General features: G+C 39.7%; 1 pseudogene; it reads left to right on the forward strand.

Annotated features, from left to right (window-relative positions):
* Positions 1-3,195: 3,195 nt before the first annotated feature.
* On the forward strand, positions 3,196-12,012 carry LOC132428198 (RAD52 motif-containing protein 1-like; annotated as a pseudogene).
* Positions 12,013-15,065: the final 3,053 nt, after the last annotated feature.

Consider the following 15,065-nt stretch of genomic DNA (forward strand, 5'->3'; position numbering starts at 1 on the left):
AGTTGTTGCACAACTCACTGATGCTCTATTCATTTTTGTTGTTGTTTTGTTACTCTTTTTGTTTCATTTTGGACTGTTTCTATTACTATGCCTTAATGTTCACTGACCCTTTCTTCTGAAGTGTCTAATCTGCCATTAACCTCGTTCAATGTCTTTTTAATTTAGACATAGATTTTAATTTCTAGAAGCTCAATTTAGGTCTGCTTTACATTTTCCATGCCTGTACATAACATTTTCAATATTTAAAATGGGTTTTTTAACATATGAAATACAGTTACAGTAACTTTTCTTCAGGTATAATAACTTTTAAAATGTTCTTTTCTGCCAATTCTAACATCTGTATAGATTATGGGTTAGTTTTGATTGATTGCCTTTTCCTCTCACTATGGGGCATATTTTCCTACTTCTTTGCATGCTTGGCAGTTTTTCATATGATCCCAGATATTGTGAGTTTTAGTTTCTTGTGTGCTATGTATATTTATATTCCTGTAAAATGCTTGGGCTTTGTTTTGGGTGAAATTAAGTTACTCAAAACAATTTTATTCTTTTAGGTCTAGCTTTTAAGATTCGTTGGGTAGGAGTCCAAGTAGCCTTTAGTCTGGAGCTCATTATTTGCAACTACTGAGACAAGTCCTTTCTGAGTATCATGAGGTTTTCGAGTCTGACTTATAGGAACAGGTACTATTCCTACAACCCTGTGTGATATCCAGTTAATTATTAATCCTTCCATGTGGTCCTTTTCCTGGCATCAAGTAATTCCTCACACAAATGTACTGACCAATACTTTGTTGAATTCTCAAGAGATCCCTCTGCATATCTCCAGAGTTCTTTGTCTGTGCACTTCTTTTGTCTCTGATAGTCTGCTTTGTGAACTCTAGTTACCTTGGTTTTCCCAAACTCTTAGCTTCATTTCCTCAGTCATGGAGTCCACCAGTCTCTGCCTGGACTTCTCTTCCCTGTACCATGACCTGGAAACTCTCTCAGAGAAGTAAGTTAGGGCAATTATAGGGATCACTTCATTTGTTTCCCATCTCTTGCGGAATCACTGAACTTTATTGCCTGAGGTCCAGTTTCTTGAAACCTTTTGTTTCATATGTTCTGTTTGACGTTTTCATTGTTTCAGGTGGGAGATTAAATTGGTCCTTGTTACTTCATCTTGGCCAGAAGCCAATAATATTCTTTAAGTCTGTTTTGTTTTGATACAGGATCCAATTAAAGATTAGGCATTGCATGTTACATCTTTGTTTCCTTTAATCTAGAATATTTCCCTACCATTTTCTTTTTTTTTGGTCTTTATGACATTGGCATTTTTGAAGAGTCTAAGCCAGTTGTCTTGTATATTTCCCCACAATCTGGATTTGTCTGTTTCCTCATTAGATTCAAAGTAAACATTTTGTGGAAGAATATTATATAGGTGATGTATTCTTCATACTTCAGCACTTCAGGTGGCCCAGTGCGAAGTTTGATCACTTGATTAATGTGGTATCTTCCACGTCTCTCCATTGTAAAGTTATTTTTCGCCTTGGTAGTTGATAAATAATATGTGGGTTGATACTTTGGGATCAGTGAAGATCCTACTTTCAAACAACTCTTCACCCAACTGTGCATCAATGATAATCCTTGTCTGAATCGATTATTACATTGATAGTTGCAAAATGACACTTTTCTTATTCTATCATTCCTTGTGCATTTATTAGCTGACATTATTCTATAAAGAAGAGTTCCCCAATTTTCATTTGAGTATCATTATGAACTCACGTGCTTTTTTAAAAATTAACTATGTTATACCTTATTATAATGATAATGTTATTCTTTAGAATGTTCCTTTTGTCCAGATTTGGCCAATGCGATCTCTGTTATTGTTTAACCACATGATGCTTTTTTATTGCTAGAATAACTTGTAATATATTACTACTCACAGATAGGACCTGAGAAAGGGACTGCAGAAGGTGTGGCCTTATTCAGACTGTTCTTAGAAGTCTGCCTTCTTCCTGTGTACTCTCAACCCAAAGTGAGGATTTCAGGTTGGAAGGAGATACTTCTGAATTAAACTACAGATCAATGTCACCCAATTCTAATCTCTATTCCCTTTTTCCTAGGCATACCATACGTACTGCCATCCTCATCCTTCCGTTGGGCACCTCTCTCCTCTATATTTATTTACAACAGTCAAGAGCAGCAATTGTCCAACCGGCGCCTATTCAGTTCTCCAGTCCATATGCCCCAAGAACTCCTTTTTGCACAGGTCTGTGGTGGCCTTGGCCTACCTCTTCTACCTACTCAAGTAACTCTTTTACCACGAATTTAATTACCTATGTTTCCATTTATAGGATCTTACCTAGCCGTATGGCCTGCTGCCTCTGCCAATTTAAAAATATTATTGAGGTTGTCTGTCAGACAGTCAAGCTGTGTTCTGACAGTGGATGCCTGACAGACGTCACATGTTGCGGTGTGTCTCAACTGCGGGAAAATAAATTTTTAATTTAATATTTTAATTTTTAATCAATGATGATAAATTTTAAAATTCATGATGTAATTGCATTATTTTAATTCATACATTCAGAGTTCCAGCTCCCTAATTTTCTAAGAACTACCCCGTTGCTAAAAATCAGATTCTTGGTTACATTATTAAGCTAATAATAGCTCAGTTACATTGTTAGCTTAATAGTGTAACTGATCTGCATACATAAAGGAACAAGAGAAAGGAATGGATGGGGGAAGGGAATAAACATTAATGGCCTCATATCCTATGCTGTGCCCTCTGCAAATGAGAACTTATTGATATAGTGCCTCACAGTTTGTAAACTGATTTTATATACATTAGGTCTCGAGTACCCTTTGTCTTATACGACAGGTGTAAATATATTTTTGTTTATTTTGTTTGTTTCCGCAATTTTATAAAGAGTACAAGTGATGCTGTTTTATGTCCTATTTGGAGCCTGAGAGTTTCTGGTTCCATAACCAGAAGCTGCTACCTAGCCCTCCTAATGGAATGGAGAGCTAGTTTATTCTTAGACTGTCCAGGTCTGAACTTGCTCCGAATCTCAAGCTTTTCTATCCACAAAACACTCAGGGCCTTTCCACTATTTTTCTATATATTAGATTTATTGGCACTAACTTTTTAAAAAGCGCAGGCTCGCGTTTCCTGGAGCAGTCCGCTTGCGCCCTGAGCTGCACACACGCGGTGACTGTAGGATGCTGCACTTGGTACCTTTTGCGGTTCCAATCGCGGGTGACAAAACCTTGCTGGTGTGGGAGCTGAGCTCTGGACCCACGGCCGAGGCCTTGCAAGTGAGACGAGCCGGAGCGGAGGGCTGGGTGGAGGAAGCCGCCCCGCACCCCAGTAACTGGGCGCCCCGGGGTACTGTTTCAGTACCTCATTTGCCTGTGGTCTCCACTGAGAGGAATCTTAGTTCTAGAGCCGACCTGAGCAGTCAGCTCGCCCCCATAGATTTTTGAGAGATAGTCCCCAACAAAAGACATTGCCTCCTAATGCTTCTCGAAGCTTAGGATTTCAGAGGGAAAGTTGTTCATGAAATGAGAAGTGTTTGGAGTTGCAGCCTCACCACAGTTACCTGTGGCGAAGGGCTGGGGGAATATAAGGGAATGGGCGGTTTGGTTTCCTGGGCCTGAAATTTCCTTCACTTACTTAGCGTGGGACCACCCTACAGCATTCTCTGTTCACAGTCTTCTCCCAGTTTGGCCTTCTGTATTCGGTTCGAGTCTTCCCAAACACAGCAGTGGGTGGTCCTGGGTTCTATGCCATCATCAAGTTTTATTCAGCTAAGGGATGCCCAGAGAGCCCAAAAGGCATGCGACCAGAAGCAGCTTTTTCACACATCTCCAGTGAAGGTGGGTCCAAATGTGGAATTCTTCGCTCTACTGGGATGAAGTGCTGAATTTAAAACTAATAGGCCATCGGGAATTCCCTGGCGGTCCAGTGTTTAGGACTCTGCACTTTCACTGCTGAGGGCCCGGATTCAATCCCAGGTCTGGGAACTAAGATCCTGGGGCGGGGGGCGAGGGTGGAAAGACCACCGTTTGTACAGCACTGTGGTGTACAGAATACACTCAGATGCACTGCTCCACTGATCTCCCAGTTCCACAGTTGTTTCTTTTTTCTTAGATGAAGAAACTCGAACTCAGGATGGTTAAGTGACTTACTTAAGGTTCATGACAGTAAATGTGGAAACTAGAGGCCAAACCATAACTTAACTGATGTTAAACCCCATGTCATTTTATGCTGCCCCTAAATTTAAGAAATATTCACAAGAGTCTTCCTTATATTTACTTTTATGTGGATTTTAAATGTGTGAGGGTGACAATTTTTCAAAATTAATTAATTAATTATTTATTTATTTCTGGCTGCGTTGGGTCTTGTTGCTACGCGCCGGCTTTCTCTATTTGTGGTGAGCGGGGATTGCTCTTCGTTGTCATGCGTGGGCTTCTCATGGCGATGGCTTCTCTTCTTGCGGAGCACGGGTTCTAGGCACACGGATTTCAGTAGTTGTGGCTCACAGGCTCTAAAACACAGGCTCAGTAGTTGTGGCACACGGGCTTAGTTGCTCTGCGGCATGTGTGATTTTCCTGGACTAGGAATCGAACCCGTATCCCCTGCACTGGCAGACGGACTCTTAACCACTGTGCCACCAGGGAAGTCCTGAGCTTGACAAACTTTTGTCAGATGTAACATAAGGGAGGCTTCATCATCATCATCATTCTCAAACTGCCTATTCAAAACTCCCTTCAGATTCCAGAAAATGGTTAAAATATTCTTTAATGCATTGTAGAAACCTTATTCCATATGAACATGCCATCCAATTTTACTTTCCCAGAATTAACATTTCATTATGTTAAGGACCTTTTCAATTCCTCTGAATAAGTGAGTGAGGCTTAGATTTCCCAGACCTTTCCCTTTATAATTGTGTTTCTTCTCGGATTGGCTTCTTGCTCTGGCTACTTCCTACTGCCCTTGCTGCCTCTTCTCACCCATATTTCTTTACTCACTGATTTCACCTTTATTGAATCTGAGAACTCTCCTCAGATGGGACTCCATGTACACTGCCTCCCACTTCTGTACCCTGTTTAACACCCTCTTCAATCCTGGCTGTACTCCCTGGGATTGAAATGATTTTGTTTCAGGCATTCTTGTTTTTGCAGACCCTGCGACCATTTCACATAACCACTCAGATATTACAGATGGTCCTGGAAAGATTGTGAAACAGTTACTTGGTATCAGTTGTGAGTAATGAGTTCTTTTCTTATATTGGACATTAAGACCATTCCATACGCGTAGGTTGTGAGATTTTCACAGCATAAAGCCTGTCACTGATAGAGTAATGAAGAAAATGTTCTCCAAGTCACTATAGAGTTGAGAGGAAAGGGCATTTGTATTAGATTTCCTTATTTAATTCAGAGCCTTAGTTTACTACCCACACCCCTGAAATTGTTTCCTACTTTACTTATGCGTTCTTTTTCAATTTTATTTATTTATTTGTTTGCACCGGGTCTCAGTTGCAGCAGATGGGCTCCTTAGTTGCGGCTCAAGGGCTCCCCAGTTGTGGCATCTGGGCTCCCCAGTTGCAGCAGGCAAGCTCCTTTAGTTGTGGCTCGCAGGCTCCTTAAATGTGGCGTGAGAACTCTTAGTTGCAGCATGCATGTGAGACCTAGTTCCCTGACCAGGGATCAAACCCGGGCCCCCTGCATTGGGACCACAGAGTCTTAATCACTGCACCCGCACGGAAGTTCCAATTATGTGTTATTTTATTCATTGGCAGGTATACATACTTATCTATTTTCCCCTGTGTTTTTTATAAATACAGAAAAGAGAATAACATTTTAAAATAAAATGAAGGAAAGGTCTAATGTATCTGAGTTTTTCTCAGTAGCATGAAGGGAAATGTTTTCCAGCAAGAGCTGTGGCAAGGTTATCCCAGATGTGAACTGTCTCTACTATCCAGGGGCTCAGAGCCCTTCTGAAGACTCCTAATTGTCCAGGACAGCTCTATTATGACTCACCTTACAGGGCCTAGCCAGCCATGCGACACTCAATATTTAAAAATTAGTCTTCATTTCTCCTTCCCAGCAGGCAGCTTCAGTTGGAGAAAGTAATTTCATTTTCTTATATACTCATTCATTCACTCAGTCAACAGACCATCACTCCTCTATTATATGCCAAGATCTATGCTTGTTTCTTGTTAACAAGGGAAGAATAATATATGGTTCCTTCAAGCACTTAAGGAGCTCATAAACTAGTGACAGAGGAAGATGCACAAACAAATCAATAAAGAATTAACAATGCTTTGACTTTATTTGTGTTATTTGAATTTTTATGACTATATTAATATACTACACCCTGTTCAAAATGGAAATGGACATTTAAGAAAGAACTAGTGATGTAAAAAATCCACAGTAATATGTAAGTTCTTTAGAGAGTTAAGACTGGAAATATTTGCACTCTCAAAGAAGCTTTGGTTGCTTTTTTGCGTTTATAGAGGTATATGTATTCCCTGTTCTAACAGGGGTTAGTAATTTGGGGAGGGGGTGCCACAGGTTAAGGTCCTAATTCAGTGGCAGGTCCTTCTTACCTCCTCTTCAGGTCATATTCTCAAGCAGGAGCTACATGATGAGACTACTAAAACAGTTCACTTCCTTTGCTTACCCCCAGCCCCATAATAGGCTTCTGCTGGGTTTCCTTGGTTGCTTTCATCATCACTTTCACCACCAGAGGTCAGGGAAACTTCCGGTTAATCAGGGGCCCTGGAAATAATGCAGAAAAGTACTGACTTAAAAATAATAAATAACATGTATTTAGGGCTCACTGTGAACTCATTGCTTAAAATGTCCTACTTAATCTTCACAACCACTCTATGAAATTGGTATTGATAAATCTCAGGTGTATCCAAAATAAATCTCTATGTAGGGTAGTGATAGTTTTAGGTCTTTTATGTCTTTAGGTTCATCTCGGCACCAGACATAAGGCGGTTCAACATAATACGCTTGCCCTAAACAGCTCCAGATGCCAAGAATTGGCAAATTACTACTTTGGTTTCCATGGGTGGTCAAAAAGGATCATCAAGGTAAACTCTGTAGATTTTCTTTGACTAACCAGACTCTTTTCAACATTGAACTCCTAGACTTTAGAGAGAAGAATAGAACAGGGCTATGGGGAGGAGATGTGAGAGGTTTCCACCTGGAAGTATCTGAGCATTGGCCTGCCACCTAGAATTAGTGATAATCTCAATGACTTGGATGGTGGTGTCCATAATTTTCTCCAGTATTTGTATGGCATATAATAAAAAATAGTTGTCTATATCTATTCATTTATCTGCAAGTCTCAGTTGATTTTGAAGGGATAGCATACCTAAACTATTATCTGGGATTGCTGGAGTTTAGTTTTTATTTCTAACAACAGTATATGTTAAAGTCTAGCCTTTAATTCAAAGTCCTAAAAGCTTCAGGATCTTTCTAACATTGAAGAAAGGGAAAATACAGATACTGTGACACCACTTCAGAAGCAAAGCCTGAAGTTCTTCTGTGCTTTAGAGGTGGTGTTGACCTCCCACGAGTGCAGGACTCCCAGAGTTGACATGGTTGAGGAAACTTTGATAAGTTGGAGGAAGGTCTGTTTTCCAGTATGTGTGTGTGTGGGGAGGTGAGGGAGTGGGATTTCTCTTTTTTCCTTTCTTTCTGAAACTCAACTTTTCAGATACATCATCACCTTTTCTAAGCAACTAAAGCCCTGGGCAGAATTTGTCTGCTTGACAATATGGGTTTTTGTCTTAGGCAATACCTGACAGCACCTTAAACTTTAGAATGTTAGAACTGACTGCCTGCCAAGAAGCTTAGGAGGAGGGAAAATTAGTTGTTTTGTGTCTTTTTCGGTTAATAATTTGTTTTGTACTAAAATAGTCCTTCAGATACACGTGTCTTCTGGCCTACAGTTATCCCAACAAAATCATTGTCTGAAGATTGAAATAAACTCATGTGTAAATGTTCAGTCCTTTGCCTCCTATAGAAGGGCCTGAGCATAAAGAGTAAATGTAGATCCCTAGAAAGGGGATTCCGATTGGTACTGAGTTTATTCCTAGAATCCATGGCACTTGGGCTTAGGGTGTTAAGTCAGAGGCAGGGCTGTTAGCGAATGGAGTGGAGGAGGCTCCACCATCTGCCTGAGTGGGTGATGGTTGAGGAGAGGCCAGATCATCTGCACTACCACCAAATCTATCTCACTGTATGAATCCAGCCCTTTACGCACACGAGAGCAGGGTCTGTAGCAGTGTAGCCTCAGCTTGTGTATTTGAAATCTGTGAGTAATATGAGATTTGTGCCACTTTTTTGGTTTGCATTTGCCATGGAGTATTTTAGGAACTTCCAGAATAGATCTGAGCAGTAAAAATGTGCCATGCCAGGGTATACCTGCAACAGAGACATTCACCCGTACCCCAGTGTTGTTCCTGCCCTTAATCACTAAGGTTATGATCTAAGAATCACAGATGCATTTTTAGTTTTAAACATATAACCTAGAAATCAGTTATTCATATAGGCATTTAAAATTTTTCTCTTTTGGTTGGATTTAGAGTCATTATCATTCCTTATGGGAAGGAAGGTAACCCAGAAGCTTGCTATTCAGAAAGCTATGACAGATGCATCGAGAAACTGCTGATTGTGGTTTTAGGTAAGACCTTTTTGATTGTCGTTGAAGAGCTTCAGTTTCAGTGAGGAAATAAACTTATTTGAAAAGTTAATTGGATGAAAATAATGGTTATCTAAAACATTACATATTCTTTCAATCACCAGATGCTTTCACAGCAGGAGTCTTACATTTGTTCTTTGTGGCATTTATGAGAAAAACGACAGCAAATATTATTGTTCCCAGTGTTTAGATGTAGAATCACTTGCCTCAGTTCATACAGAAAGTGTTTGATCCACTTCTTCCTCAATTGCTTGCTTATCATACAGAATAGTGTAGTGATTATAAGCCTTGGACACCTGTGTTTAAGTCCTAACTTTGTCTCTTAGATTTTGTTGTTGTGGCTCTTGCAATTTTAGGTTTTTCCAGCCAGAGACATTGGAAGGTATTTAATATCTCTAAGCTGCAATTTCTTTATCTGCATATAGGGTTAGTAATTCAGCTTACCACCAAATGGGGGATATTGTAAGAGTAAATGAGATGATGAATGTAAAAAGCTTAGAACTATGCCTGAAATATAGTAAGCAGACAAAATATATTGACTATTATTATTAATGTTGTTTTCTTGTTGAAGAGTTTATTAAATTATGTTTTTGGAATCAGTTTAATTTCAGTTTTCATTTCTGATATATTGGGTGAATATGATTCTTATATAATAATCGGCTACATTTTTGTGAGCCTTGAAACTGGTCATGCTATTGAATAGCATTGATTGTGTGCCCTATCGAGTTATACAGCAGTGAGAATGTCACAGGCTGTTCCCAAAGGAAACTTTATGATTAGTAGGTTCCCGGAACAGAATTGCTCCCCTGCTTCACAGCCCTGCAGGCTTAGAGACTGAGAAATCCTAGCTAAGTTGTCAGAGACCTTATTTGCTTGTAAGAGTTGACCCTGGATTGGTCTTGGCCTTCTAGCCTGGGCAGTCCTTCCAGTGAAGTTTGACTTCCCTGGTCATCAGGCAGAATCTCCATCAGCTGTCAACTATGGGTAACAACCTTTAAGAACCAAACTAAACGCCTGGGTTGTTTGTGCCTAATATGCCAAGGTACTCCTTATATGTACCCAAAACTCCTTAGACCAAAAAGCCTGGTGGCTCTAGCTTGCCTTGAGGAAGGCTGTATTGTCCAAACGGTACATGGGCCAGTCTCTGCCAGTACAGGGTTCAAATGCTCTCTCCCTCTGTCTGTGTCTGCAAAGCTTTGTTCATTGTATTTGGTAGAATTTTGGTCCCAAGGAGTAGGCACTTGCCTTGCTTCTAATGTGAAGTATCTATTATAGTCCGGTTTATCTATCCCAGGTTTGAACTCTCTTTGACCCCCACCTAATGCCTTCCTATATAATTGTATTGTGATTGAATATTTTTGTTTCCACAGCTTTTAATTTCTATGTCATTATTCCTTAGTTCTTATTTCTAAGATCATAAAGTTTTTGAACCAAAGTTGTTACATCTTATATATTTTTTCACAAATAATTATGATAAAAACTGAAGTGTCAGATGAGGGAACTTCTAGGAAAATGCTCTTATTTTCTGCTTTTAGAAGTCAAAAGAATATCTAATTATTCGGTGCTACCATTGTATACAGGAAGTTTTAGAACAAGAAAACTTCTGGATTGATCCGTGTTAACTTGATTTCAGAAAGTGGTAAAACAGGTGTGGCATCTAGACCCTGTGAAGAGGTCACAGATGGTAGAACCGAAGAGGAACTACAGGGTTTAATTCAAGTGTGTGGAGATAAAAGCTCAAGGGGTACACAGCCAGTGGAGCCATAATTCAAAACACCCAGCAGGATTTGGAAGACTTCAGCGTATCTATTCAGTTCTATCTTCCTTAGGAAAAGGTGAAACTCTGAAACTGCTTTTGAGGCAGGGAATTTCTAGGACTTTTCCAAGTCCCGAGCCTTGTCTCTGGCACCTTATTTGAAGTTTGGAGAGCAGGATTGAGGGTCATCAGTGTACGTCTACAGTCGTGGACACAGGAGAAGACACAGGCCTTTTAGAAATCCCCTCAAATAGAATTGCAGGGATTTGGGAACAAAGTAAGTATGGTCTTAAGTGTGATTATGCTACACTATTTAAAAACTATTCATGCCTTTCAAGTAAGGTATATTACCCAGATCTCAGCATCTCATATATATCTTGTGTTAAATAATTTGCCAAAGAACCTTTCTGTAAACCAGTTATATGGATGCCTCGAATTAGGGATTAAGTTGTCAACATAATTTCGGAAAGAAAACATTAATGTACTGCATATAGGATTTTTATTAAAATTTATTTTAATAAATAAAATAAATATTTATTAAAAAGAGCAAAAAATGTGTTTCATGTAATTGAGAGCTTAATTTAGGGCTAGATTTCTGATTATTTAACTTACCCCAATGTTGCAAAGCTTGTTTTGAAGGGACGAAAGTAGAGAAAGAAAAGGTGGTTTTGTTCTGAAAAATGAAAAAAATTTTAAAGATTTTCCTGTACAAAATAATTATTTTAATTTTAATTCAATTTAAATCAGTCAAGGAAACTTGAAACGTATCCATGTTTGGGGTTTCAGAAGTCTAGTTTCTTGTGAAATGTGAGAGGAAAGGGTTCCGTATTGATACTAAAGATTTTGGAAACCTGATTATAACAACAGATCCACTCCTAAATAAGGCCAATCTTGGAATCAGTTCCATTTAGAAACCATTATGTGCTAGGCACTGGAAATAAGATGAAGCTCTTTCTCTCTTGGAGTTTAGGTGTTAAAGGTGTACCAGACAATTAAAAAGGACTAAAATTAAATAGATTATGAAAAGGACTGTGAAGCAAGTAAACTGGGTGCTAGTTCCAGTATTTCAAGAAAATTACTTAACATGCTGACTTTAACATTCTAAGTGTCTTTTCCATGTGTGCACACAGGGTAGACCTCTGAAAAGTGAAACTGTAGTTTTTTCTAGATTAATGGCTCTGTTGAGACAAGGTGGGATGGGGGAAGATTTCCCATGCTAATGTAAAGGGTCATTCACGTGGTTTTAGACTCTCTTTCCCAGAATGAATTGCTCATCTGCCTCAAACCCCTCCTACAGAAGTTCTGGAGTCATCCCTGATTCAGTGGTGACCCGCTAATAATAGAGTGCTGAATGAATAATGAGACGTGAATCCTGAGAGTTTGGAGGAAATGGCAACATTTTAGCATAATTGTAAGGTGTGTTCCCCTCCCACCACCCTAACTGGTGCTCATTTTGCAGGTCAGCTACTTTTCTTGTCAGCCGTGTGGCCAAAGGGAGGAAGAATGTCTCTCAGACTTCAGCTTTGAGGAGGAAGAGTTCAGATTGCCAGAACTGGACTAGCACTTTTGAATTTCCCAGAATGCCAGGTCCTGTGGTTCCCTCGGGAAGCTCTGCATCTTTCCCAACCCCCCTCCACCACTGGGCTGCTGGAGACACCCATTAGAATGGCTCAAATGTGAACAATGACAAGAACAAATTCTGTAGGGGTGGTGGAATAACTTTTTCACAACATAGGCCTGGTCCTGTTGGTATTAGGACTCTTTAATTTAGGCGTCCTGCGATAGCAGCTCTTTTTAGGCCTAAGAAGGGACAGCTCAGGGGTGTACAACAATTTCAGATGAAACTAACTAATATTCAATGACTATCTCTAACTACTTGGTTGTTGACTTCTATTAGTCATTATTCTCCTGGTTTTAGCTCTGATGTGGGGATTACAGAGGCGTCAACATTTAAATTTTCATAATATGTGTATTTGTAGCTTCAGTATCATTACTGACTTATAGTTCTTTATGGTTTGGGAAGAGTTATTGATTTCATGTATCATGTAAAGGATTCACAATGATGAATGATGATGTTGTTATGATATAAATTAGTATGTTTAGGATTATTCTTCCATAATCGATGATGTTGTGTCTTGAGAGCCTAGATGAAATTGATATGCCTTAGTGATATACAGGATTTTAGCCTATGATTTAACTTTGACAAAGCTACATCACTTTTTACTTTTATCTCATTTATTGAGAAAGAGATAACTGTTATTGTGTTGGCTTGAAACTGGTTGAAAAGGACTTGAGTCCTTCCTTATTTTACATTTACATAGGTAGGATCTTGAAACATAGGATATGATGTAGGGCATTGGTGTAACCATTCTAGGTTAGGAGTAGCAGTTTCCACTGCTAATACTTCTTGTTTAGACGCAAAAGCTTTTCAAAGTATGAAGATTATTAGCATTACCGCTGCTACTGAGATGAATGTGCCTAAAGACAAAATACTTCATGTTGTGTGTGCCTCAGGGTACTCAGACTAACGTAGTGACATCCCTGAGAGGCCAAGAAAGTGCTGCAGGAAGTCATATTTACTACTACAAATATACTTGTGAAGTGAATTTTTGCTCATGCTGAGTTAACTGTATAACCTGAGAATAGTGGGAATCAGTGTAGGAAGCCTCCTCTAATAGTGAAGCCTGCTCCCATGGACATTAGGTCATGGAAGTGTGCTACTACATAGTATGTATCCTGGAGGACAATGTCTGGGGATGAATTGGCTAAGATGATTCCTGTCAAACCACTTACAGTGAAAAGAAAAACTGAAGCCTAAAACTCATAATATAGTGGGAGGTCATATAGTATTATCTCCGTGAACAGTTGCTAACCAGGGACTTCCCTGGTGACGCAGTGGTTAAGAATTCGCCTGCCAATGCAGGGGACACGGGTTTGAGCCCACGTCTGGGAAGATTCCACATGCCGCGGAGCAAAAAGCCCGTACGATGCAACTACTGAGCCTGCCCTCTAGAGCCCGCAACCACAACTACTGAAGCCCACGAGCCTAGAGGCCGTGCTCTGCAACAAGAGAAGCCACTGCAATGAAAAGGCCATGCACCGCAACGAAGAGTCACTATCGCTCAACGCAAGCAGAGAAAGCCCACGTGCAGCAACCAAGACCCAACGCAGCCAAAAAAAAGAAAAGAAAAAAAGAAAAATTAAAGAAAGAGTTGCTAATCAGCTAGGTACTTTTACTCCTGTAGGGATAGAAGTAATTACGGTAGCTGATGCAAAGTATGCTCCTGAGTTGACAGCTATCCCTATGGTAAACATATGATGGGCCCACAAGAGAAATCCTAAAAAGCCAGTGGACATGACTCACTATTCCCAAATAGCTGAAAGGCACTTTTCGTCCTAAATAGTATGTAATGATATGTGAGTTTAAAACAAACCCTGGTAGGCCATGAATGCAGTCTTCAGGGTGACCAAAGAATCAAAACAGGTGTTGGTATAGGATTCGGTCTCCTCCTGCAGGGTCAAAGAAAGTAGTGTTGAGATTTCTATCTCTTAACAGTATGGCAATTCTGGCTGCTCGGACTGACATTGGTAATTATATTAAGATGGCTATAGTTGGGGAAGATTAAACTAATAGTGGTGTTTGGTATTGCGATATGACTGCTGGTTTTGTATGAAAGACTATAGTAATAAAAGTAATAATACCAAGAATTGAAGAGACACCTGCTAAATGTAAGGAGAAAATGGTTAGGTTGACAGAGGCTCCTGCGTGGGCCAGGTTGCAGGCTAGAGCTGAATATACGGTTCCACTGGTACCAGAACCAGCTTCTACAATTGGTGATATGAGTAGAAGTAAGAATGATGGGGGAAGTAGTCAAAAGTTTATATGATTTATTCGGGGAAATGCTACCTCAGGTGTCCGAGTTGTTAGTGGCCCAAGTCCATTTTCAAACCCTGCAATCATAATGGGTATAACTATAAAGAAAATTATTACAAGTGCAGGGACTGTTATGACTACCTTACAGATTTGGGCATCTCCAAGTAGTGCTCCAGGTTAGCATAGCTCAGCCTGCATTAATATACTTAAGGTGCTGCCTGCTACTCCAGGTCAAGCACCAAATAGTAAATATAAAATGCCAATATCTTTGTGATTGTTGAAAATAATCAGCAGTGTATGAACAGAGGTAAAAAGACTGAGTTAGCATTCGACTGTAAATGTAAAGACAGAGATTGAGCAAACCCTGTGGTGAATCAACAAATTGAATTGTAACTTTAGAGAAGCAGCTTCAATTCTGCCGGTGATTTTCCTGCCTTTTTTTTCTTTCTCAAATGAAGCAGAAGTAGACTGAAGCCAGTTGACTAGAGGATTTGCCTGTTAACTAAAGTTTCCTGGGGTTAAAACTCATCAGTCTCGTAAAGATTTGGCTTAATTACAATGTTTGCTTTACATTCAATTGATGTAGGATAAAGTCTTGCAATCCTTATTTTTAGAAATTAAGTAAATTTTACTTGTTTAGGGTTTTGAAAGCTCTTGGTCTGAACTAACCTAAATTCCTAGTGCAGCACCAACAGAAGGGGTGTTAGTGTAATAATCGTGTGGGTATTATGATTCGTAAT

This window comes from Delphinus delphis, chromosome 7 (assembly GCF_949987515.2).
Source record: "Delphinus delphis chromosome 7, mDelDel1.2, whole genome shotgun sequence".
NCBI lineage: Eukaryota > Metazoa > Chordata > Mammalia > Artiodactyla > Delphinidae > Delphinus > Delphinus delphis.